The following is a 23,686-nucleotide window of genomic DNA, read 5'->3' as shown; positions in this document are numbered from 1 at the left end:
TACTACCTGCCCTTTAGAGAAGACGGATACTAATCATTGTGTAAAAAACTGACCTAAAGCCATACAGTTCATGCCTCATGGTTTGGGTTTGAACCCAGAGCTTCTGGTTAATTTATTGGAGGTTCTTCAGCGATGTTTGCCCAGAGGGAAGGGGGCAGTTCCAGCTAAACTGGGTTTCCAGTGAGCTCAGAGACCCCCCCTCATTGTCCCCAGGCAGAGAATCACAGCAGACAATCTAAGCATTTCATCCTGATTTCAGAAACTGGATTGGGTTGGCTGCTTTCAGCAGCGATCAATCATGAGTGGCTTTTAAAATAAGCAAGTTATTATTTCCTATAAAAAGAAGTCCAAGATAAGGCAATTCCATGTTCGGTTAATTCAGCTGGGCCCTGGAATACCATTCAGGACCCAGGGGGTTTCTCTCTTTCTCTTCCCACCTCGGCACCTTAACTACCTCCCTCAAGGTCCTAATGTGGCTGCTAGAGCTCAGGCATCACATCCTCACCCATCAACTTCCAAAGGTGGCGAGCAGGGGAAGCTCAGTTTTCCAGATCTCAGAAAGCCTTCTCCACCAACGCTCTTCCCCTCCGTGGTCCTTGGCCAGAATCACACGGCACACCAGGCATGAATGATCACCAGCAAAGGAAGGAGGATTGTCACCTTTGGCTTAAATTAATCGGAATTCACTGCAGGGCAGGGGGGGTCCCAGCCTCTCCTGAGCAACATGGCTGCGAGCACCTGAGTTCTGACAGAGAGAAGTGGGGGAGCCGGTGGCTGTTGGAAAGGCAGCTGACAGAAGCTTTAGGATTCCCGTTCCATTGGTCACATGGAGAGTCCTAGCCCCTGAGGCCTAGGAAATAGACACATCCACCTTCCTCATCTCTCTTTTCAACTCCCTGGCGCCTCTTCTCCCTTCATGGGGCAGGAAGACCAGGCTAAGTGTTCACCTCCCTGGTGGCCTGGCCTCTAACCCATAACACAGGCACAGGTCTCTCTAGAGACCCTTTGGTCTTTGGTCCTCTCTTCTCACCCACATCGCAGCCCACAACTGCACGGGTTTCCTGGGCATCCCCCTGCAGTGCTGGTTCTGGTTCTCTCGCCCTTGTGTTCAATGACCTCACAAGCCGTAAGTCATGAGCCAGGGAGTGGAGGCTGAGTGGCCCCAGCCAGCAGGCTGGACCAAGAGGCACCCTTGCCGAGAGGTGCTCAGAACTGTGCCTACCTGTGCCAAATGTCAGCTCTGAAGTGGCAGTGCAGGTGGCTGGGCCAGCCTGGGCAGGGCTTGTCCTGGTGCATGCAGGCCCTCCCTCTCCTCCATCCTTGCCCAGGCAGCCAATTCATACCCTCTGCTTCCACATCCCCAGCAGACACTCTCTCTCAATCTCTCTCTCTCTCTCTCTCTCTCTCTCTCTCTCTCTCTCTCACACACACACACACACACACACACACACACACACACTCTCTCTCTCTCTCTCTCTCTCTCTCTCTTCATTCGTTTTAGACCCTGAGCATGTGGGTCCATGCACCCAGGCCAGGACTTCCTTCCTGCCATCTGGCAGAATTTGTGAGGAAGAGAGGTTACCCAGGCATTTTAAAAAGGTTAAGAGAAGGGTGTCCCATCTGGGTACTACCTACATGCAAAGGCTCGGGGTGAATTCCGCAAGGCCATGTGGCCTTTGTTAAGGAAGAAGGGCTATGGCGGGGCTGAGAGGACCCAGGCATGGAGTCAGCGAGGGAGGGCCTGCTTCTCTTTCCTCCCATCATCCCCACTGGCAGCGCGCTGGAGCCAGGCCAGCGCTGATGGCCAGCACCAGTTTGCATTTCAGGCGATGTTGCTGACAGGCTGAGTCTTGGAGAAATCTCCACTGTGCACGAGAGGAGAGACATGTTCCCTTCGACCTTGGGTCAATCAGGCAATTTACTCTGCAGTGGAAGGCCCTGCATTAACTACAACACGCACACGTGCACACACATACACACACACACACACAGCCTGCTGGCCCTTTGACTTGACTCAGCTGCCTGGATGGAAACAAACATTTCCAACATTTTGGCCTCTAGCCTTTCCTCTGGTCGGGTGGTTTTGACCTGCAGAGGCCCCATTTCCCTTCCCTGTGCTGTCAGGTCCCCATCACAGCTGGATTCTCTTCAAAAAGCCTCTGGGTGTTTCCTAAAGCATTAAGCCTCTCCAGCTGTCTGTTGGAGAGTGCGGGCCTTTTGTGCCTTCCTCCTAAGGCCCCCAAAACTGGCATTGAGATGACTGATGAGGCTCCCAAGATCTGTGCCCTCTCCCTCCTGCCAATCCCAGTCATGCAAGCCTCACCCTTGCCAACAAAGTCCACTCCCCAACCCCCCTGTCAGATGCCAAGGGATTTACCCCCAACCTGGGGGCCTGGCAGGTGGTGACCCCAAAGGGAAAATCTAAAAAGGGGGGTGGGAAATGGACACCTCTTGAGACATGACAGATGCCAAAGAACAGAGAAAAGGTTTACATTATCTCTTTCTCATTCCAGTCCAGAGTTAGAGAGGCCACTGTCCCTGGAGAAGGGACTTACATCCTTGAACCTCCAGGGGCAGGCACAGACTGTGATGCAGGAATAGGACCACCGGAAAGTGACCTTGGACCCCTTCTTCCCATGAGGGGCTGCACTCAGGCTCAGTTTCCTACAGACCACCTCTGCCCTGCAACTTCCCACGGGCCCCCAGGACCCAAATGCTGGGCAGTGATTCACAGCCAGCCCCTCCCAATAGCTGGTGCCCATGTCCAGACTGCCTGGAGCCAAGATGTCTAGGTTTTCCCCCCTCTAAGCAGGTAGCTGAGTCTCGGGCGAGTGCTCAGTGTCTCCCTAAGGCATGCAAAACCCCTTCAGCGACATTTGCCCCTTCCCGACAGCCCAGGATGCTGGGAAGAGCAGGGGCTCAGGCCTTCCTTCTCCTGCTCATCCCAGCTTTATACATCCCCCTTTCCCGCACAGAGCCTCTTCCTAAATGCCATGTGGCTTTTAGAATCCCCAAGTCCCAAGCCCCCAGGACAGGCATCCACCCTGAAACTGTCCTATCTGGCCCAGCAGGGAAGTTAAGGAAAAGGGAGACAAGTGGGAAACGGGTATTGTTTGGTCACCCACAACATGCCAGGTGCTCCAGGCAAGGAGGACTGAGTGGCCATGGGATCTGACAGCCTGAGGATCAGCTTCCTAAGCTCAAGATGAAAGGAATAGCATGGGTGTTGGAAGGCTGAGAAAATGGGATTTGGGGGTTATAGCCAAAGTCAAGAGAAATTGGAAAGGCCCAATTCTGAGAGGAGCTAGCCCTTGGTACACATGGAGAGGAATGGGGGGACATGGAAAAGTGAATTGAGGTCAAATACCAGAAGGCTTTGAACGCCAAGCCAGGGACTCTGGACTTATCTGACAGGCAATAGGGAGCTATCAAAGGTTTCTGAGCAAGGTAGTGACCGTCAGAGCCATGGCCCTTGCATAGACATTAGGGTAGCTCCTAAGGAAAATTTAGAAATGTCCAGAAAAATAGAAATAAAAACCCACAGAAACAGTTTGTTGTCTGTCATCATGGTGAAGAGAATATTCCAGTCTCAGGCAAAAGAATTTAAATGACTAGACAGTTAATGGGGCGCCCAGGAGCTGGGGAGCTGGTGCCAGATAGTGTGGTACCTCTGACCACTGACAAATCCACCTCCCATAGGTGCCCCCCCGCCCAAAAAAAAAGTCAGCTCCTGGCCAGATCCCATCCACCTGACATCTCTGTTAATAACAAAGTCTAATTAGCATGGCTTTTAAGCATCCATTACATTAATTTAACACGAAAATCTAATGGAGCTCTATTGGAATGTTTTTCAGCAAAATTAACCCTGCAGGTTTCTTACACATGTTTTCATTAGAGGCTGTGAGCAGTGGAGACCATGAGAGAATTAGAATCAGCCCTTGTGGTTTTCACTCCGATCAAGTTCCTCTGTCCCCAAGCCCCCGGGCATATAGATCTTTATTTAGCAAAGCTCCTGCCCCCACACCAAGTGGTTCCCATAAAGGACTATTATGATGGTGGGCGAGTCAAGCCCAGGACTTGAAAAGGTGCCTCTCTGATTCAAACACATGCCATCCTATCCCAAGGGCTGCGATTCTGGGACCCTGAAGAATCTCAGGACAGGATCCCTAGACAGAGAGGCAGTCACTACAAGATGGTTTGACCCAAGGCCGTTCCACACACGCTTCCCACTGGCTATCTTCCAGCGAGGGGTGGCCATGTAACCCAGTTACAGCCTAAACAAATAGGCAGAAACCTCAGGGAAGGGCATTCTTTCTTGAATAAAAAGACAAAACTAACTGGAAAAATATGCCTTCTACCCATTCATCACTCACCCTTTCCTCTTCTTCCCACCTGGAATATGGATGTGAAGTATGGAGCGGTTGCAGCCATATTCTGCCATGAGGATATCAGCCCCAGGCTTCTTTTCCTTGTTGCGGGGCGGGGGGGGGGGGGGATGACAAAGTGGAAAACGGGAAGATCTTGGGCCACTGATGCATCACAGGGCTGAACATGGTGCCAATCCTCAGCAGTCTATGCCTGAGCTCCCCATTGCTTGAAACAAACTCTATCTACAGAAGTCTCTGTTAGTCAACATTGCTGCTACTTGCAGCCAAAAACAATCCTAACTGATAGAGCTGAATTCTGGCCCCAGATTCTGTGTGACTTTGGGCAGGGCTCTGTCCCTCTGAGTATCCATGTCATCACTTATAAAATAGAAGGGTAAAACAAAATATGCTTTGAAATTTTTTTTAATCAAGAGACCCTAACAATTCCACCCCACCCCTGTGACACTGTGTTCCATGAGAAGTTCATTATCCAAGGGGAGGTGTGCAAGAGAGCATGGGTACCCGCTGGGTGTTGCCCTGCCCCACTCCAGAGAAGCCACAGACAAAGAACACGGGTCATAAAACCATCCACTCTCAAGCCATCTGAGGGCTTTATGGGCGCGGATACCATGTGGCTCTGTCTCCAGAAAGCGCCAAGTGGCTCTGGATCCTAGAAGCCAATGTGACAGGCAGGTTTTAGAGCAGGGCTTCTCCGTGGAGTGTGCACACGATCTCCTGGGGGTCCTGATCAAATGCACCTCCTGATTCAGTGGGATTTCTAGCAAGCTCCCAGTGATGCCCGTGCTTCTGGTTCATGGACCACACTCTGTCTTCATCACCATCATCATCATCCCCAGCCAGGCCCTTGCTTTGCCCTGTTGCACATCTCGAAACAGGTGAACAGCCTGGAGTGGTGAGGAGAGCATAGTCTCAAGGATAGGCTAACTCTGCCCTTGACTATGGAATTTGGAGCAACTTGCTCAGCCTCTCTGAGCTGAATCTCAGGGTCACAGGGCACAGCTGGGGCATACCATGGATGCTACCAGGCTAAGCCACAGTAAAGGCAAGCAGGGGCCACAGCGGAGGCATGGCCATCAGGGCCTACTCAGTTGTCCTTCTGGAACAACCCACCCAGGCAAGACAGGGTCAGGGCTGACATGGGTAGGGGGTGGGGTAGAAAGCACGTGGTGAGAGGAAGTGGGAGAGGAAGAAATTGGGGTGGGTGTGTCAGAGCATTTTGAACTTAAAAGAAAGTGCAAATTATATGCAAATGACCTCTCCCTCTAACAATAATGTGATTGGATAAAGATGCCACTCCCCTGACCTCAACTCCCCACTGCCCTCTTAAATGCCTGTCATCAAGATAGGAAGGAAATCATCACAGAAACTCAGCAACCTTCTGCTCCAACCCCTACCGCCACTTTGCAGGTAGAGAAATTGAGACCCAGAGAGGTTAAGCAACTTGCTCAAGATCACACAGCCGGTCAGTGGCTAGCTGGGCAGTCCCCCAGGTCTTCTGGCTGTGACTCTGCAGGAAATGGCGATAGAGAGTCGGGGGGTAGAGGGGGGGGGCACTAGCAGCTGTGAGGAGGAGCCAGGCTGAATGAGGCAAGAAGAGCATGACAAGATGCTGTCGCCGCGCCAAACAAGACAAAGCCCTCTGTCAGGCCAAGCCGCTGAGACAGGAAATAAAGATGACATGAGGGGCTCCTGCTCCCCAATTAATGTCAGTGCTTCTCTTTAACCCAGCCCCCCACAGGTGGCAAATCTGGCTGCCTTGCCCCGCTCCCCAACTCCTCATCAGCTCCTTGAGGATCTTGGCAAGGCCAACAACTGCAGAGCTGGGACCCTACCTGCCTGTGTAGTGTAAGAAAAGCACCCGAGTGCAGCTTTCAAACCCACCTCTGACAGACACTGGCTGTGTGACCTTAGGCAAGTGCCTCCCCGCTCTGGTCTGCAGGCTCCTTGGCTATAAAATGGAGACAGAAACCAGGAACACTGAACCACACTCAAAGGCATGATGTGCCTGGCACAGGCAGCCCCAGACACATGTGACTTCCTGCCCTCTCCCCTGCCTTCTGGTGACACAGACACAGCCCTGCCCTGAATGGAATAACTCAGAAGCCATTTTACTCTTGGGCGCCTGGGATGAAATTTTCTTAGCACTGGAAGACTTTTTAAAATCAGGATTAAGGTTTACTCAAGCCAAGATCAAAATGAGTTTGCCTTTCTGAGCTCACAACCCAAGACAATTTAGGGGGGAGGAATGACCAGAAATGAAGACTTGGAAATTGCGAAGTCAGACTGGCCAGTCGTGGGCTTGTGTCATCCACCCCGCGGTGCAGTGTGGGGAATAGAGACTCAGTGAGGCCGCCCTGCAGCGCCTCGGAGACCCATGAGGAAGCACTGACCGGAGGCCACAGGGCTGGCTGATGGTCCAGGCCAGAGGGAAGCAATGCCCTCCATTCGAATGTGAGCATGGGGCACATCCCGAGCCAGGTGGGAGAAGCAGCTGCTGGCCCTGCGTAGTTCCACGCCTCGTGCCTCGGCCTGGCATGGCCCATTGCTGCCCCCCTCCCCTTCACATAAGCCTCTCGGACTTCAGCCAATCTTGAGGCCCGCTCAGCCCCTCTCAGGTGGTTCTGCACTAGCTTCCTGACCATTTGCTGCTCTGTTGCTTCTCCATGGAACATGAGTCTTCAAAGGTTTGGTCCACTTCCTACTCCTCCCCACGGTGCCCAGTAAGTGTGGTCTGGCTGGTCCACGCTGATAGCACTCTTGCTCCACACCACCCTGGCCCCGTCCTGCCTCTCAGGGATGGGGGTGCCGGTGTCATGGGGGCCCACGGCCCATCGAGAATAATAACAGCGAGACTAGAAAGAGCTCTGCCTCTGACTCGGCCCAGTGTCGCTGCCAGCGTGATGTGTGGCCTTGGGCTCTCTCTGGCCTCTCTGTGTTTATCTATAAAATGCAGTGGCTACATGAGATGTCCCCAAGATCCCTTCTGCCTCTGACATCCTGATCCCCTCACCACCAAGCCCTCACCCCTCACTTCCAACCACAAAGGGGAGCCAATGAGGAGAGAAGAGGAGATGAGAGGAGAGGGGAGGGGGAGGGGAGGGGAGGGGAGGGGGAGGGGAGGGGAGGGGAGGGGAGGGGAGGGGAGGGGAGGGGAGGGGAGGGGAGGGGAGGGGAGCTGGCCTGAGCCCTGGGCTTGGCCACACGGTGCCGGGGGTGATGTGAGGGAGTGAGCAGAGCTAACACAGGGCCCTGCCTCTGCTCCAAGCCATCCAGGGAGCCGCACACTGGTTTAATTGCGCAGAAGCCAGTTGGAGATTTAGAGCTGAGAGCTAGTTTGAAGGAAGGAATTGGGGCCTATTTGAGTGGTTATGCAAATTGATTGCTGCAAAGACTTCTGGAAAAACTGATTACCTGACTGTGAAGAAACAGGACTAAGAAGGAGAAGAGGAGAGACTCCAGCTTCTGCACTCTCATCCTCCCTCAGAACCCGACTCCTCCATGCTTTCCCAGGCCTGCAAAGCAGACGGGCTCTTCCGTCACAGAGATGGCAGGCAGAGGCCAGGGGAGCGTGGACAACTGCTCAGGGCCACACAGCAAGTTGGAGGCAGAGCCGACTGAGACCCGTCTTATCCTAATGACCTAGGAAGTCCGTGCCCTTGTTCTCCAGTGGGCCACCTCAGCTCACCAGCCTGGCTCTCTTAGTCCCGCCACAGGAGCCGCTGTGGGCTCTTCCCTGGTGGAGGGTGTGGTGTGCAGCCAGCAAGATGTCCCCCAATGATCCTCACCTCCTGGCTCATGCCCGCCTGTGATCCCCTCCCATACTGTGTAACTAAGGGGAGATGGTAACGTTGTTCTCTCTTACTTGCTCTGGGACAGCCTGCCACCATGTTGTGAGGGCACTCAAGCAGCTATGTGGAGGTCCATGTGGTGAGGAATTGAGGCCTCTTGACCATGCCGGAACGTACCAGGCACGTGAATGAGCCATCCTGGAATGGAGCATCTCCGGCAGACTCTCCAGCCCCAATCCAGCCCTCAGATGACTGCAGCCCTCGGCCACATCCTGACTATAACTTCATGAGGAACCTGGAACCAATGGCTTCCAGCTAGGCTGCTCCCAAATGTCTAACCTAGAGAAACTGTGAGAGAGGATGAATGTTTTGTGTTGTCTTAAGCCAGTGAGTTTTGGGGTAACTTCTTATGCATCACTAGCAACTGATACAAGAAGGAACAGGGCCAAGCAGCAGGGTCTCTCCGCTCCATGGCTTGAATTTCCTCTGTGGGCCCTCATGACCGAAGGAGCTCGGGGGCCTGGGGTGGGAGGCTGGGTCCTTGGGGTTAGCTTCCAGCAAAAAGACAGCAGTTCTTGTGGCCATGGAGCAATCTAAGTCCCTCCAGCACCTCCTCAGCCACTCCTGGGGGCCTGTGGCCTAAAAATCAGGTCCACGTGTCCTAGCAAGGCATGCGGGCCGGGCTCTGGGGTCTCTTCCCTCTCCCTCCAACTATTCCAGCCACAGCTCCCACACCTGACCAGCCCACAGCCCTGCTCCCCTCTCACACTGGGCCTCTCACTATTCCCTGGACAAGAACAGCCCTCCCGGGACTGCACGCCTTTGCTTATGCTGCTCCCTCAGCCTGGATCATGCTCCTGGCGTTAGTCACCTGGCAAACTCCTGCTTGAAACCTCAGGCCCTCGGGGAAGCACCCAACAGCCACAGGCAAACAGGCTCGGGCGCTCTTCCCTGGCACCGCAGAACTTACTGATGTGTGGTCCCACCTCTCCATCACTCTCATGGCACTGGGCCCGCATGCAGCCTTTTCTCAATAAACTATTTTGTTGAATTAACAAATGAATAAATGAGCAAATGTAGCCCTGAGAAATTTGCTCTTGTTCTCTGGGGCTCAGTGATTCAGCTCTAAAATAGGAATCACACCCAGACAGCGTGGCTTAGTGGTTGAACGTCGACCTAGGAACCAGGAAGTCATGGTTCAATTCTGGTCAGGGCACATGCCCGGGTTGTGGGCTCGATCCCCAGTGTGGAGTGTGCACGAGGCAGCCAATCAATGATTCTCTCTCATCATTGATGTCTCTCTCTCTCTCTCTCTCTCTCTCTCTTCCTCTCTGAAGTCAATAAAAATATATTTAAAATAAATAAATAAAATAGGTATCATCGTCATCATCATCATCCCTTCCCTGCTTACTTCACAGCATGTTCATGGCGATCTGGTGGGACAAGGATGGAAACTGTGAAGGGCGGTGCACCCATGAGGAGGGCTCTCCTTAACTCTGCCAGGACCTAACATCACCTCCACTCTGCATGGCTGCTCTGTCCCCTAGCCCAGGTTTCAGGGAATTTATGGGACCTTCTGGGAGGAAGGCAGGATATGGTCCCCTTCCTGTTCCCTGCCTCCTCACCACTCACTGGTACAATTCTGCTCCCTGTTGCTACCCTCAACGTCCCCAGTAGCATGAAGAGACCCTTGCAGCCATGATCTTCCCGAGCCTCCTGTCTTCTTCCCTCTCTTTTCAACAGGCAAACTCGAGAAATGGTAACCGTTCTTCCCATTATTCAAATGACATGAAAATTACCTACTTGGCATTCCTCTTTGACATGGAGCCTTTAATTAGCCACTGGCTCCCATTCCCCAGGTATTTCTCCCTGCCCTGCCGCTGCCTCACTTTCTCACCCCTCCTCCCACCTCCATTAGCATCCTAATCAGGGATGCCCAGGTTTGTAGGGAAGAGAGAAAGAGAAGGGTTGGTGGTTTCCAGAAAGAGCCATCCATGGCTGAAGCAGAAGAGCCTGGGCTCTGGTCTCTGCAGCTGTCACCAACTCTCCAGTGACTTTAGGTTTCTGTGGGGTCACACACAAGTTGAGAGCAGAGTGGGACTCAAATCGGGGCTTTGGCCCAGTCCAGATCTCTATGCTCAGCTCCACACAGCATCATCCCTTGGTTCATAGCACCTCTCCCTGGACCACCTCACTTGGCTCCTGCTCTACTCAGCCTCCCCATTGCTGGCGAGGAGCCCCACGGCTCCCTTCCCTGGTGCTTGGGACTCCTGCATGCTGGGGCCTCCAGGGATACGAGGGATCTATGGGGTCAGTGCTCAGCCTGGTCCCTGTAGGTCTTCTGTGGGGTGGGTGAGAGGTGGCTGGTGTGTTAGGTGTCACGAGCTGCTGTACTGGCTCTCAAAGGACTGGCCAACTGATGGAGAGAATTAGGCTGTCACACAGGATGCCACCCAGAGCCAGGAAGGAGGCATAGATGCTGGACAAGCCACACGCCCTCTGGAGTGTATCCATTAAGGTAACGCCGACTGCTACAACAGGTGAGCCCGGAGTGCTCAGGGAAGGGTTTATCTTGCTCACGGAAAGGCTAAAGCAGCCTGGCATGGGGAGAGGGGAGAGGACACCGTGCTCCCGACAGTCATTTACTGACCAGGCTGAGAAAGGCTCTGCCATGCTCAACATGCAGCTCCCAAGGTCACCCTGGGCATGGACGTTTGGCTGGCAGATGAGGGAGGGAGGATGGAAAAGACACGTCCAGCCTCGGCCCAGCACACATCCCTCCAACTCACATGTTATTGGTGAGAAACAGACTGGGAAATGCAGTCCTGCTGGGCAGCTGCTTCCCCACAGTCACTCCAAACTGTGGCTTAGGGAGTTGTCTCTGCCACATTAAGCCTTGGTTTTATTATCTGTGAAATGGGGGCAGGGAGGGCTGGACTGACCATCAGAGCTAGAAAGACTCTCATTTTACAAGTGAGTCAACTGAGGTCAGAAAGTTGAATGACTTGCCCATGATCACAATGGCACACCAAAAAAATCCAGGCTTATGGACCCTCAAAGCAATGATAAAAATTATAGCTACCACTCACAGAGCACCTTCTCACAGAAACCCTTCACGTAGATTGTCTCTGATTCTCACAGCATCTTCGCAGTAGGCAGCACTGTCCCTATTTTACAGATGAGGACATTGAGGTCCAGAGAGAGCAACTTTCCCGAGGCCACATGACCTCTTTGGCACACCAGCACTCACATCTCCTTCCCTTTAGCACCCAGCCTTCCTGTTCAGAAACTCCCAACTGTGTGTATTGGGGCAACGGTGGAGGGTCACCTCTGGTGGAGCAACCTGATCAAGCTGGCCTTCAATGGCCAGCTCTGTGTCCTCTGCCCACTCCATGGTAGCCCCTGGGTTTCTGCTGCCCCCAAGACTAGCCTCCCCCCTCATTTGGATCAAGGAAGCCCCCATGAACCTTAAACTGCATTCCTTGTTGTTAAGTTACCCAGAGTTGGTTTCCATAGCAAACAGACACTCTGACTGATGCTCGAGCCATGCCCATGCCCTGACATATAAGCCCCATTCTTTCTTAATATATATATTTAATTGATTTCAGAGAGGAAGGGAGAGAGAGAGCTAGAAACATCAATGATGAGAGAGAACCATTGATTGGCTGCCTCCTACATGCCCCCTTCTGGGGATTGAGCCCACAACCGCCCACCCACTCCCCCGTGGAATGGAACCGTGACCTCTTAGTTTATAGGTTGACGCTCAACCACTGAGCCATGCCAGTTGGACTAAGCCCGGTTGTTTAAGCGAGCACACTTGCCCTGATGCCCATCCTTGGGTTTTCTGTCCTACTCCTTTTCGTTATCAATTACAGATGTCTCTTCCCTCTTTTCCTCTTTTTAAGGAAGGAAAAGAAGAGGTAGTAGATCGAGGGTAAACGAAACTATTGAGAAAGAATAACAGTAAAGGGAGCTCCCCTCCAAAAAAGGAATCATAGCCAACTGAACTGTACTCCTTTGAATTAGACCGTGTTCACTTCACAGCCTTTTGCTGGCTCCTGCTGGGAGCCAGGTGCTGTGCTGGGAACCAGGCACTGTGCTAGGCACCGAGACGTGCATGAATAAATCCACGCCTTTCCTGGAGCAGTTCACAGTCCAGCCTCCCTCAACAGATTAAATCCCAGCGACTCGGCAGGATGGTGTCCTCATGTTTTATGAGATTTTGCATTATGTGAATTTGACACTGTGATATAAAGATATTAATAAAGTCTCACTTTATATGCAAAATTGGAAATAATGTGGGTCCCAACATTCTTTCTAAGCATGAACAATGTTGAAGCTGGCAGGCCCGGTGAATTGTAAAGTGTTTGCATGCTCGCCACACGGCAATGCCACTTTAGTTGATAAACAGAAACACCCACCAACCTTTGTCAGGATTCCTATTACATTATGCAAGTCGGAATTAGACCAGGCCTTCTGGAGCGTGTGTCTCACACACAATGCGCCAGGTCTGGCGTCCAGAGTTCTGGCTGTGGAGTCAGAGTGTGGGGGTTTTGGACGAGGCACTGAGCCTCTCTGTGCCTCAGTTTCCTCATCTGTACAATCAAGATAGCAGTGCCTGCCTCTGGGAGCTAATGAGGAGTGAATGCGTTCTTCCATGCTGTGTTCTCAGAGCAGGGCCTGCAGCCTCACCTCGCGGGGCTGTGGGTTGGCAGGAAGGGGTCATCAACGCACTATGAGGAACATGAACTGCCTCCCAGAGCAGAAGCAGTGCAGCCACGCTCTGCAAACCCTGGCCCCTGCGGTCCCCACACACAGCCACTGGAGTCCTTCCCAAAGGTCGGGTTTTCTGTTGACATCACCGACACCTTTCTAGTGGCGTCACTGCCCCTTCATACTTGAGGGCACCATCCCAACACTTGACCCTGACTGACTCTGTACCCTAGATTCTAATCAAAGCTAACCCAGCACTAACAGGACCACATCCTTATCCATAGGAGGAAGAGAGTGGATGCCCAGGCACCCCAGAACCAAGCTCTGGCCAGAGCCTCCATGTTCCAAAACCGGCTTCTCCCAAGTGCTCCATCGTGGTTAACTTGTTCTTAAGCCAATTGGTCCACTGTGACCAGTTCCACCCTGGAACTTACCCTGGGGCAGAACAGCGAGGCCCCGAGAACACAGCGGGAGGCCAGGGAGGCCTCCCCAGAGGGAGGAGGAGGCCTGCCCGTCAGCTGTCTGAAGCAAACCCACGGAGCCAGGGGACGGGGTGGGACGGGGTGCAGCTGATCAGGCAAGGGGAACAGCTTGCACAAAGGTGTGGAACAGAGAGAGCACGCGGCAAACTAGAGGAATTGCCAGTAGCTCGTATAAAGTAGGAAGATCATCGACCGGAGTCTCACTCACAGCCAGGTGAAATGGTTTCATGGGAAGGGCCCGAGGCTCCGAGAGACCCTCTCTAGGGGTTCGTGACCTTTCACGTGCTGTGGCTGCCTTTGGCAGTCCGGAGAAGCCTCCCAGATCCTGCCTTCATACGCATAAAATGAAGGAGAGCCGATCCCTGATCTATGATAGTTCAACTTACGATTTTTTTTCTTTACTGTGGAAGTAATACGCATTCCGTAGAAACCATACTTGGAATTTTGAATTTTTGTTTTTTCCTGGGCAAGGGCTATACATCGCTATACTCTCCTGCGATGCTGGGCGGGGGCAGCAGGGAGCTGCACCTCCCAGTCAGCCAGGTAATCTCCGGCATAAACAATGGATACTCAACAGTGTGTTCATCGGTGAGATGATTGTGCCCAACTGCACTAATGTGTGTTCTGAGCACATGTACAGTGGCAAGGCTAAGCTGTGATATTCAGTAACTCAGGGCTTCTGATATTTTCAACGTACAATGGGTTTATCGGGACGTAACCCCATCGTAGGTCAAGGAGCATCTGCATGTAGAATGGCAAAGGAAACCAGTTATAGCAAAGCAGTTATTATCAAAGGATTTTTTAAAATTCATGTGTGATAGTAATGCACCTCTTTATCAAAGCATTAAATGACAAGACCTAGTGGCAGGAAGGAGTGCTGAAAAACTGTTTGTTTTTCAAGGTATCAGAACACCGATTTCCATTGGTGACAAATCCTGAGGACTGTACTGCTGATTCTACTGGTTTATTGCTCACGTTCGCAATCAGGGAAATACTCAATTGCCGTTAAAGGTGAGTGAAAATAAAGAGGTAATTTTTCACACCCAAGTTCACAGACGCCACCCCCCTGAATTCTCTCCACATTCCCCTCAAATCTGCAGTACACCAGGAGCCCCAACGCTGGCTCTGCTACTGTGCAGGGCCTTGGCAAGAAACCCCACCATCCAAGGCCTCGTAGCTGTGAGAATTGAATGAGTTGATACAAAACAAAACAAAACAAAACAAAACAAAACAAAAACAGATCAGTGCCTGGCACAAAGTAGTGGTCAAGAAAAGGGTTAGCTGTTGGCGTTCTTGTTGTCAGCCCCCAAAAACAATGGAGAGAGAACCTCCCCGCAAGGGGGGCGCATTATTTACTAACTGAAGTCCTGTTAAAAAGCACACGAAGCACAATTAGCAGAGTTATTTCTATTCTGAGGTTTGCTTGACTATAAAAGCCTCACATTTGTCTTCCCTGATTTCTCCGCTAATTGCAACTGCTGCTGTCCATCGCAGCTGCCACACACGCCCATGTTGGCTGCATCTAAAGTAGCTGTTACAGCGGCGTAATGGCGTGTGCCGACTAATTGGCCATCGTGCCCACGATGAATGGAGTCGGTCAGCAGAGGGAGGCCAGGAGCTGGCCCTAGGACCCCGAGCTGCACAGCCCCTGGGAGCTCCCAGGCTCTCCTCTGCCCGCCCAGATGTCCCATTAGGATTAAGCCATGAAAGAGTGAAGGAATAGAAGTGCTGAGCTAGGAGGCCCTGGGAGCCATGGCGGGCCAGTCCTGTCTATATCTTACTGTGTGACCACAACTTAGCCCCTGACAGTCTCTGATATCAAAGCCTTTGATAAAGAGGCACATTACTATACAGACATTTATTTTTGCCTCCTGCATGCCCCCTACTGGCGATTAACCTGCAACCCGGGCATGTGCCCTGCCCAGGAATCAAACTATGACCTCCTGTTTCATAGGTCAATGCTCAACCACGAAGCCACACTAGCCAGGCAGGGCTGCATTTTATTATGTGTAAAATGAGGGGCAGGGAGGGGAGGAGGTCTAGATGCTCCTAGGGCCCTTCCAGCTCCTGCCTGCCCTGTTATACTTCCATTGTTCTACTGCATGTTCTCCTTTGAGGGCCCAGGGAGTTCTGACCCAGTCCCCAGGGGCGACCCAGGCTGCCTGAGGGTACAGAGTGGTGCTCAGCAAACATTCCACCTGGAACCCCACACGTCCCAATTCCCATGCAGTTACATGAAGCCTCATGACTAATTCGGGCCAACAAGCTGTGGGCAGAAGTGATATGTGTGACTTCCAGGGCGGAGCACAGAAGAGCTATGGTGTGTGACCCTCTGCTGTCTCCACCTGTGTTGTGACCAAGATGGCCTTATGGGGAGATGATGGAACGGAGCTGAGACCCGCAGCCCAGATGGCCACACTGCCACCTGGAGGTCATGCCCAGCGGCCCTCACAGAGGTAACCTTTAGTTGAGTTAGGCCAGTGATGGCAAACCTTTTGAGCTCAGCGTGTCAGCATTTTGAAAAACCCTAACTTAACTCTGGTGCCGTGTCACATATAGAAATTTTTTGATATTTGCAAACGAAGACTTATACTTTTGATATTTATTTTATATGTTTAAATGCCATTTAACAAAGAAAAATCAACCAAAAAAATGAGTTCGCATGTCACCTCTGACACCTGTGTCATAGGTTTGCCATCACTGAGTTAGGTCATTAAGATTTCCAGGCTATTGTTACCACAGCATAATTTAGCCTCTCTTCCTCATATCATTATTTTCCCAAAAGTATTCAAGTGGCAGGATTTTTAAATGAAGGATTGAGGAGGTAACTACTCCCTGGGACTAAATAAGAAAGGAGGTAAAGCCCTGGCTGGTTTGGCTCAGTGGATAGAGTGTCAGCCTGCAGACTGAAGGGTCCCAAGTTCGATTCCAGTCAAGGGCACATGCTTGGGTTGCGGGCTCCATTCCCAGTGGGGGGCGTGCAGGAGGCAGCCAATCAATGTTTCTCTCTCATCATTGATGTTTCTATCTCTCTCTCCCTCTCCATTCCACTCTGAAATCAATAAAAATATATTTAAAAAAAGAAAAAGAAAAAGAAAGGAGGTAAAGAGGTGTGCTAGAGCAAAAGGGGGTGGGCTCCTAATAATGAGGAGGTCCAATAATGAGATAAGTGTCCTCCCACCCCCCACACTGGGCTCTCACGACCCTACATGTGGGAGCCTAAAACCACTGGGCAGCCCCCATGGCAGGAAACCGGTGGAGAGTGAGACAGGCACTCTCTCTCGGTAGGTCGGGTGGTAGAGACACCACGCAGCGAGTTCCAGAAATGAAAGAGAGTGCGCCGGTGTGGGCTTTACCCTCACCCCTGTCAAGAGGACATAAAGAAGCACTGAGAGCAACTGGGTTTCCTCCTTCCCAGCGGCAGATTTTCACCCGGGAAGTTTCCCTTTCCCTCCTCCCGGAGGAGACTCCAGACTGAGAAAGGTGTTGCACCAACACAGAGCATGATCCTGTCTCTCAACAGGGTGAAAGGAGCCTGCAGAGTTCATGGTTTGCTTACCACACACAGGCCCGGCCTGAGCGGTGCAGTTGGTTGAGCATCATCCCGTGCACTCAAAGGTTGCAGGTTCCATTCCGAGTCAGGGCACATGCCTGGGTTGCAAGTACAGTCCCCAGTCAGGCACATACAGAAGGCAACCAATAAATGTTTCTCTTTCTCTCTCTCTCTCTCTCTCTCTCTCTCTCTCTCTCTCTCTCTCTCCCCTTGGGTGAGGATTAAACACACACACACACACACACACACACACACACACACACACACACTCCTTGAGTTAAGAAATAATTCTGGATTGTCCCAATCCTATGTCAAAGACCCTAGCATTGATCATGAGTCTATAGCAGCACAGAATTCCAGAGTCATGGGAATCTTAAAGCTACAAACAGTCCTGGGAGGGAGAGATAGAAAGAGAGATCACCCATCTGCTCGGCCAACAAGGCCTGACCCACCAGGGGAGCTATTGGCAGTTCCTCTTGGGGATGCCCAGGTGAGCAGGCCCCCAGGCTCCCCTCTCCGGGGCCTGTGTTTCATGCCCCCTCAGCAGAGTTTGCAAGCCAGCGATGCCCATGCTGCAAATAAATAAATAAATAAATAAATAAATAAATAAAGAGCGCGACTCTGTGTTTGAAGGACAAATGCCAAGTCTCCTCTCCGGGGCCCTCTCCCACACCTCCGTACATCACCTCCACATGGCCAGGCTGTCAGGCCTGCCGCCCTGAACTCTGCCTGGCTGTGATATACACCAGACAACCCGTTTCCTGCACCCTCGGGCCCTGCAGTCGGGGAGAGGGGAGTGGGAAATCCATCCAAGCCATCCCAGGATTTATGTTCAACGCTGTTTTCCTTTGTCGGGAGAGAAGAGGAGCAGATATTCCTAAAGGTGAACCTGTAACTCATGCAGATGCGCAGCTGCGTCACGCCCTGATGGCACCTCAGCTGGATGTAGGTTTGCACCGACACCTGGGCGGGCACACCGACAGGCACCCATCCGACCACCTCCTTCTGACGTCCCTACCCCTTACCTCGCTTCGAATCAGCCCCAACCCTTTCTCCAGGAAGTCTTCCCAGGCTATGCTCATGCTTTCCCAGCCCTTCAGCTCAAGCTCTGGGCCTTTCTCAGCCACCAAGGAGTGTAGGTCAATCATTAATCATTTACTTCTCTTCACTCCACGGACACTGGCCCAGGAGCTTTTAGAGTGCTGAGTGCCTCCCCCACCAGACCAGGATCTTCCTGTTGTGGGACACATCTCCCCATCAATCCAGGCACTCCTAAGGACAGGGAGCATGCCCCCACTCGTTAGCAGGTCAATTCACGCTGCTTCAGAAAGCAGGGGAGGCCACGTGGCTACACCCTCTCAGGCCAGGGTTCTAAACCAGGGGAGACATCACAAAATTGGTGAAAGTACATGCAAAAGGTTTATGCGTGCTTGCAATTGTCTGGAAGGAGAGTCCATAGCTTTCAAGGGATCCTCCAATGGATCTGTTTAGAGCCTAAGACCTTGAAAGCGCCAACCACTGAAAAGATGACAGCATCGCCCTCCCCACACCCATCCTGTGTGATTCGAAATAAAAACAGCACTGAACTCTGAAACACAACGCTTCCGTGGTGCACGCATGCACCAGAGCTAAGCGTCTTCACGGTGCTTGCTACGTCTCCTCATAGGGCGACCCCTGCACCAAGCCTGCTGTGGAGGAAAGGTCAGTGCTGGCGGCCCCAGGGTGGAGATGGAGAAATAGAACGCAGGCTCCCAGCCCCTGAAGCAGGGAGGCGGGTGGGGGATGAGGCTAAGCCTGTGCCCTGGAACCTCTGCTCTCCAACCTGAGCAGGAACAAAGGAGGTGGCCCTTGGTCACAGTTTCTGAGTGGGATGGGACAGAATGAGACGCTGTAATATCAGCCGGGCTCCGCTGGACTCAGGGACCACTGAGCACCCTCCTCCCCAGCACTCACCTCCCCTTCCCTGCGCTGCCTCCCCTACCCTTACCGAACCCAGAAAGTGCCTGAAGTGCTCCAGTTAAGGAAGGACTAAGACCCCCAAGAAATCCTCTAGCACCTTTGAAAAGCCATCAGTCGTGACTCTGATGGCCCTCTTAGACCACAAACCCACTCAGCCCACAGCCCCCCAACCAGACCCTAAGCATAGCCCTGGGCACCAAAATCCCCTAAACCAAGAGCTGGAGGTTAAGGCTAAGAGCCCACTTCCCAGCCCTCCCAGGGTCTGGGAGCCAACAGGAGACACACACACACAGGATGCTGGGAGATGGAAAACCAGTCCCAGGTCCCAGCTCAGCCACCTCTGCACCTTTTGACCCTGGGGCAGGCCACTACCCTCTCTGGCCCCCACTCTCTCCAGCTGTAAAGGGAGGCGCTTGGCCACCTGGACGCTGATCACATGTATGTCTTGGTTGGGGTCTCCATCACAGAGAGGGCCTGGGCTAAGAGGCTCTCAGCCCAGCCCCCCTTCTACTCCTCAGCTCTGAACCAGGCACCTGGAGTCGGACCCTCACACCTCCTTCCTAAGTTCAGCAGTCTCTCCCTGCTGCCCAGCTCTGCCATGTCATGCTGTGCCCATACCTGCTGGGCTCCCGGCCCCCCAGCTGCCTGACTCATGACCACCCAGTGTAATGAAGTGTGCAGTCTAATTGCATCCCCTAATGATAGCCCTTAGCCGCCAGGAGACAGGTGCAGAGGCGGAGGGGAGCGCCAGGGCAATGGAGCGGGAGGAAGGGGCAGTGGCTCCATCCCACTCCCATATCTGCAGAGGAGAAGGAGAGGAGGACTAGAGGGTCAAGGGTCAGGGGGATGGGGATGCTGGGGTGAGGAGGGGCGCCTGGCCTCCTGGGACCACAGAGTCAGCACTTGGCAGGAGCTCTCCGGCCACCAGCTCCTTCAGACAGGATATTCTTAAATAGCCTCACACAGCTAACCACTGTGGGAAGGAGACAAGACCTGTCAGGGCGGAAGCCAGCCAGGTGGAGAAAATTTGATGGAAAAGGCAGTTATAAAGCACCTACTGTTGACCAGGCAAAACCCTATGAGATAGATACTAATATTATCGCCCTTTTACAGATGGGGACACTGAGACTCAGAGATTCAGTAATTGGCCCAAGGTCACACAACCAGTATGTAACTGAACCAGGATAAGAGTAAAAACAGCCCTAGCTGGTGTGGCTCAGTGGATAGAACGTCAGCCTGCAGACTGAAGGGTCCCAGGTTCGATTCCAGTCAAGGCACATACCTAGGTTGCAGGCTCGATCCCCAGTAGGGGGCGTGCAGGAGGCAGCTGATCAATGATTCTCTCTCATCATTGATGTTTCTATCTCTCTCTCTCCTTCTTCCTTTCCTCCCTGAAATCAATAAAAATATAAAAAAGTAAAAAGACTAAAGACAAAATACAATGGGTTTTCAGGAGCGGGGAGTCTTGCTGGAGGAGGTACTTTCTGACCTGAGCCTTTAAAAAATGGGGCAGTTTGACTTGCAAACTTTTAGGGAAGGGAGAAATGAGAAATTCTATTAACTGAAAATTCCAATAGCACTCGGTCCCCACTCTCTGCCAAAACACCGACCGCAGCCCCAGGAGAGCAAAGAACCCAGGCCGGCCTCTGAGCAGCAGCCCTGGTGAAGGGTGCAAGAAGGATGAGTGGCAAAGTACATATTTCAAGTGATAAAATAGACTGCAAAATAATAGGCATGGCTGCCCTGGCCAGTGTGGCTCAGGTGGGTGAGCATTGTCCTGTGCACTGAAGGGTCACCAGTTCGATTCTGGGTCAGGGGAACATTTCCAGGTTGCAGGCTCAATGTGTCACTCTCACATCAGTGTTTCTCTCTCTCTCTCTCTCCCTCCCTCCTCCCTCCCTCCCTCCCTCTTTTTTTCCTCTCTCTCTGAAATCAATAAAAACATATTTTAAAATAATAATATGTATGTCACGGTGCCATTTTAGGGGAGTGGGGAAATATCTTTATATAAGTCTGGAACAATATACACTGAGTGGCCAGATTATTATGACCACCTGACATTTGTAGGCAAATTAGCCATACGTTGCCTCGTATGGGATATGGAAGCCGAAGGCCTGCTCAAACACCTTTGCTGTCTGCAGTTACCAAGATAAAATGTCTCCAATTCGCACAGGAACACAACGATTGGACAGTTGAGCATTGGAAAAAAGTCATGTGGTCCGATGAATCATGTTTCCAGTTGCATCATGCAGATGGCAGAGTGAGAATTTGGCGGAAACAGCATGAAAGCATGTACCCCACATGCATGAGTACAACCCTTCAAGCTGGTGGGGGCAGTGTTATGTTTTGGGGCATGTTTTCCTGGCATGATTTCGGCCCTTTAATTTGTGTGGAACAATGTCTGAATAGCACAACATACCTACATATCGTTGCTGATCAAGTTCATCCTATCATGATGGGGTATCCCAATGGAGATGGCTTCTTCCAACAAGACAATGCACCATGCCACGGTGCTTGTATTGTGCAGGAGTGGTTTCAAGAACATGAGGGAGACTTTACCTTGTTTAGGGGGCCCCCACAATCACCAGATCTCAATCCAATTGAGCATTTGTGGGACAAAGTTAAAAGAGCCATCAGGCAGCTGGTTCCACAACCATCAAATCTCACAGAACCAGACAGTGCTAGTCATCAGGCATGGTGTCAGATTCCTTGCATCACCTTTCAACATCTCGTGGAGTCAATGCCAAGAAGAATCGCCGCAGTATTGAAGGCAAAAGGTGGCCCAACGAAGTACTGATGGGGTGGTCATAATAATCTGGCCACTCAATATATACATACACACACACACACACACACACACACACACACATATATATATATATATATATATTTCCCACGTTCAAAGGCTGTTCAATCATGTTGTTTACCCATGTCTTCAGAAAAAATATCACTTCTACTATCGTGGTAAACAACCTGCTTCCCTATTTATAATGGTCTGGCCCTCTAGCAACTTCAGCGCAAAATTATAGCTAATTTGCCTACAAACATCAGGTGGTCATAATAATCTGACCACTCAGTGTATACAGAAAGTATGAGGCAAGAGGTGGGGAGAATAATCACACTTCCCAAACCAAGTCCTGGCTAAGCTACTAGAAAAGGGGCCAGAGGGAACACGCAGGGGCAGCACGGTGGTTGCCAACAGACCAGGGAGGAGAGAGAGAGGAGGGCCTCCTGTACACACCAGGGGAGGGGGGCGAGCTCCACACTAGACTCCCAGCACCCTGAGAACTGAAACCCTCGTCAAGAACCAGGCTCACATGGAACACTGTAGCCATAAACTGCAATGCTGGGGGGATATTTACTGATGTGGAAAAATGCTCACATACTTCAAGTGAAAAGGCAAGTTTCAAAATAATATGCCAGCCAGTGTGGCTCAGTGGTTGAGCATTGACCTATGAACCTGGAGGCCACGGTTTGAGTCCAGGCTTTCCGTTCCTCTCTGAAATCAATAAAAATATATTTTTAAATATAAAAATAAAATAATAATCATATGTATGATCTGATGCCATTTTTGTAGGAGAGAAATATCCTATCTAATAAAAGAGAAACATGGTAATTAGCATACGACCACTACCCTTCCCATTGGCTAATCAGGGCGATATGCAAATTAACTGCCAGCCAAGATGGCGGCCCGCAGCCAGGCAGCTGACGCGAACAGGGAGGCTTGCTTGCTTCAGTGACGGAGGGAGCCAAGCTTCCCCGCCTGCCTTGCCGGCCTCTCAGCTGCACTCTAAGCAACATTGTTAGAAATATAGAAGCTAAACAAAACCCTGGGCTTCAGCAAGCAGGACCGCAACATTGTTTCAAATATAGAAGGGTAAACAAAGGCCAGAAACCTGCTTTCAGCAGCGGAGGTCTCATAGCTGGAGCCGAGCCTCAGAGCTAAAGCTGGCCCAGAATTAAAAAAAAGGAAAAAAGGACAGGTTGGGAGCTTCAGTCACCCACCAGCCTAAAAATGGCCCTCAGTCCCTCACCCAGGCTGGCCAGGCACCCCAGTGGGGACTTCCACCCTAAAGGGTGTGTCAACAGCTGCAAACAGCCATCATCCCCTCACCTAGGCTGGCCAGGCACCCAAGCGGGACCCCCACCCTGATTCAGGACACCCTTCAGGGCAAACCAGCCGGCCCCCACCCATGCACCAGGCTTCTATCCTATATAGTAAAAGGGTAATATGCCTCCCAGCACCGGGATCAGCAGAGCCGCGAGGCCTCCCAGCACTGGGATCAGCGTGACAGGGGGCAGCGACCAAACCCCCTGATCGCCCTGCGGCTGTGTGTGTGACAGGGTGCGGTGCCCCAACCCCCCCCCCTCATCGGCCCTGCCCTGAGTGTGACAGTGGTGGCACCCCAACCCCCTGATCCGCCCTGCTCTGTGTGTGACAGGGAGCGGTGCCCCAACTCCCCTATCGGCCCTGCTCTGTGAGTGACAGGGGGGAGCTCCTCAACCCCCTGATTGGCCCTGCTCTGTGCGTGACAGGGTACGGAGCCCCAACCCCCCTGATGGGCCCTGCTCTGTGCGTGACAGGGGGCAGCGCCCCAACCCCTGATCGGCCCTGCTCTGTGTGTGACAGGGGGTGGCGCCGCAACCTCCCCATCGACCCTGCCTTGAGTGTGACAGGGGGCGGTGCCCCAACCCCCAATCGGCCCTACCCTGAGCGTGACTGAGGGTGGCATCGCAACCTCCCGATCCACCCTGCTCTGTGCATGACAGGGGGCGGCGCCCCAACTCCCCAATTGGCCCTGC

This window comes from Myotis nattereri, assembly GCF_964212035.1.
Source record: "Myotis nattereri genome assembly, chromosome: 16".
Taxonomy (NCBI): domain Eukaryota; kingdom Metazoa; phylum Chordata; class Mammalia; order Chiroptera; family Vespertilionidae; genus Myotis; species Myotis nattereri.
Note: the sequence above shows the minus strand (reverse complement) of the source record.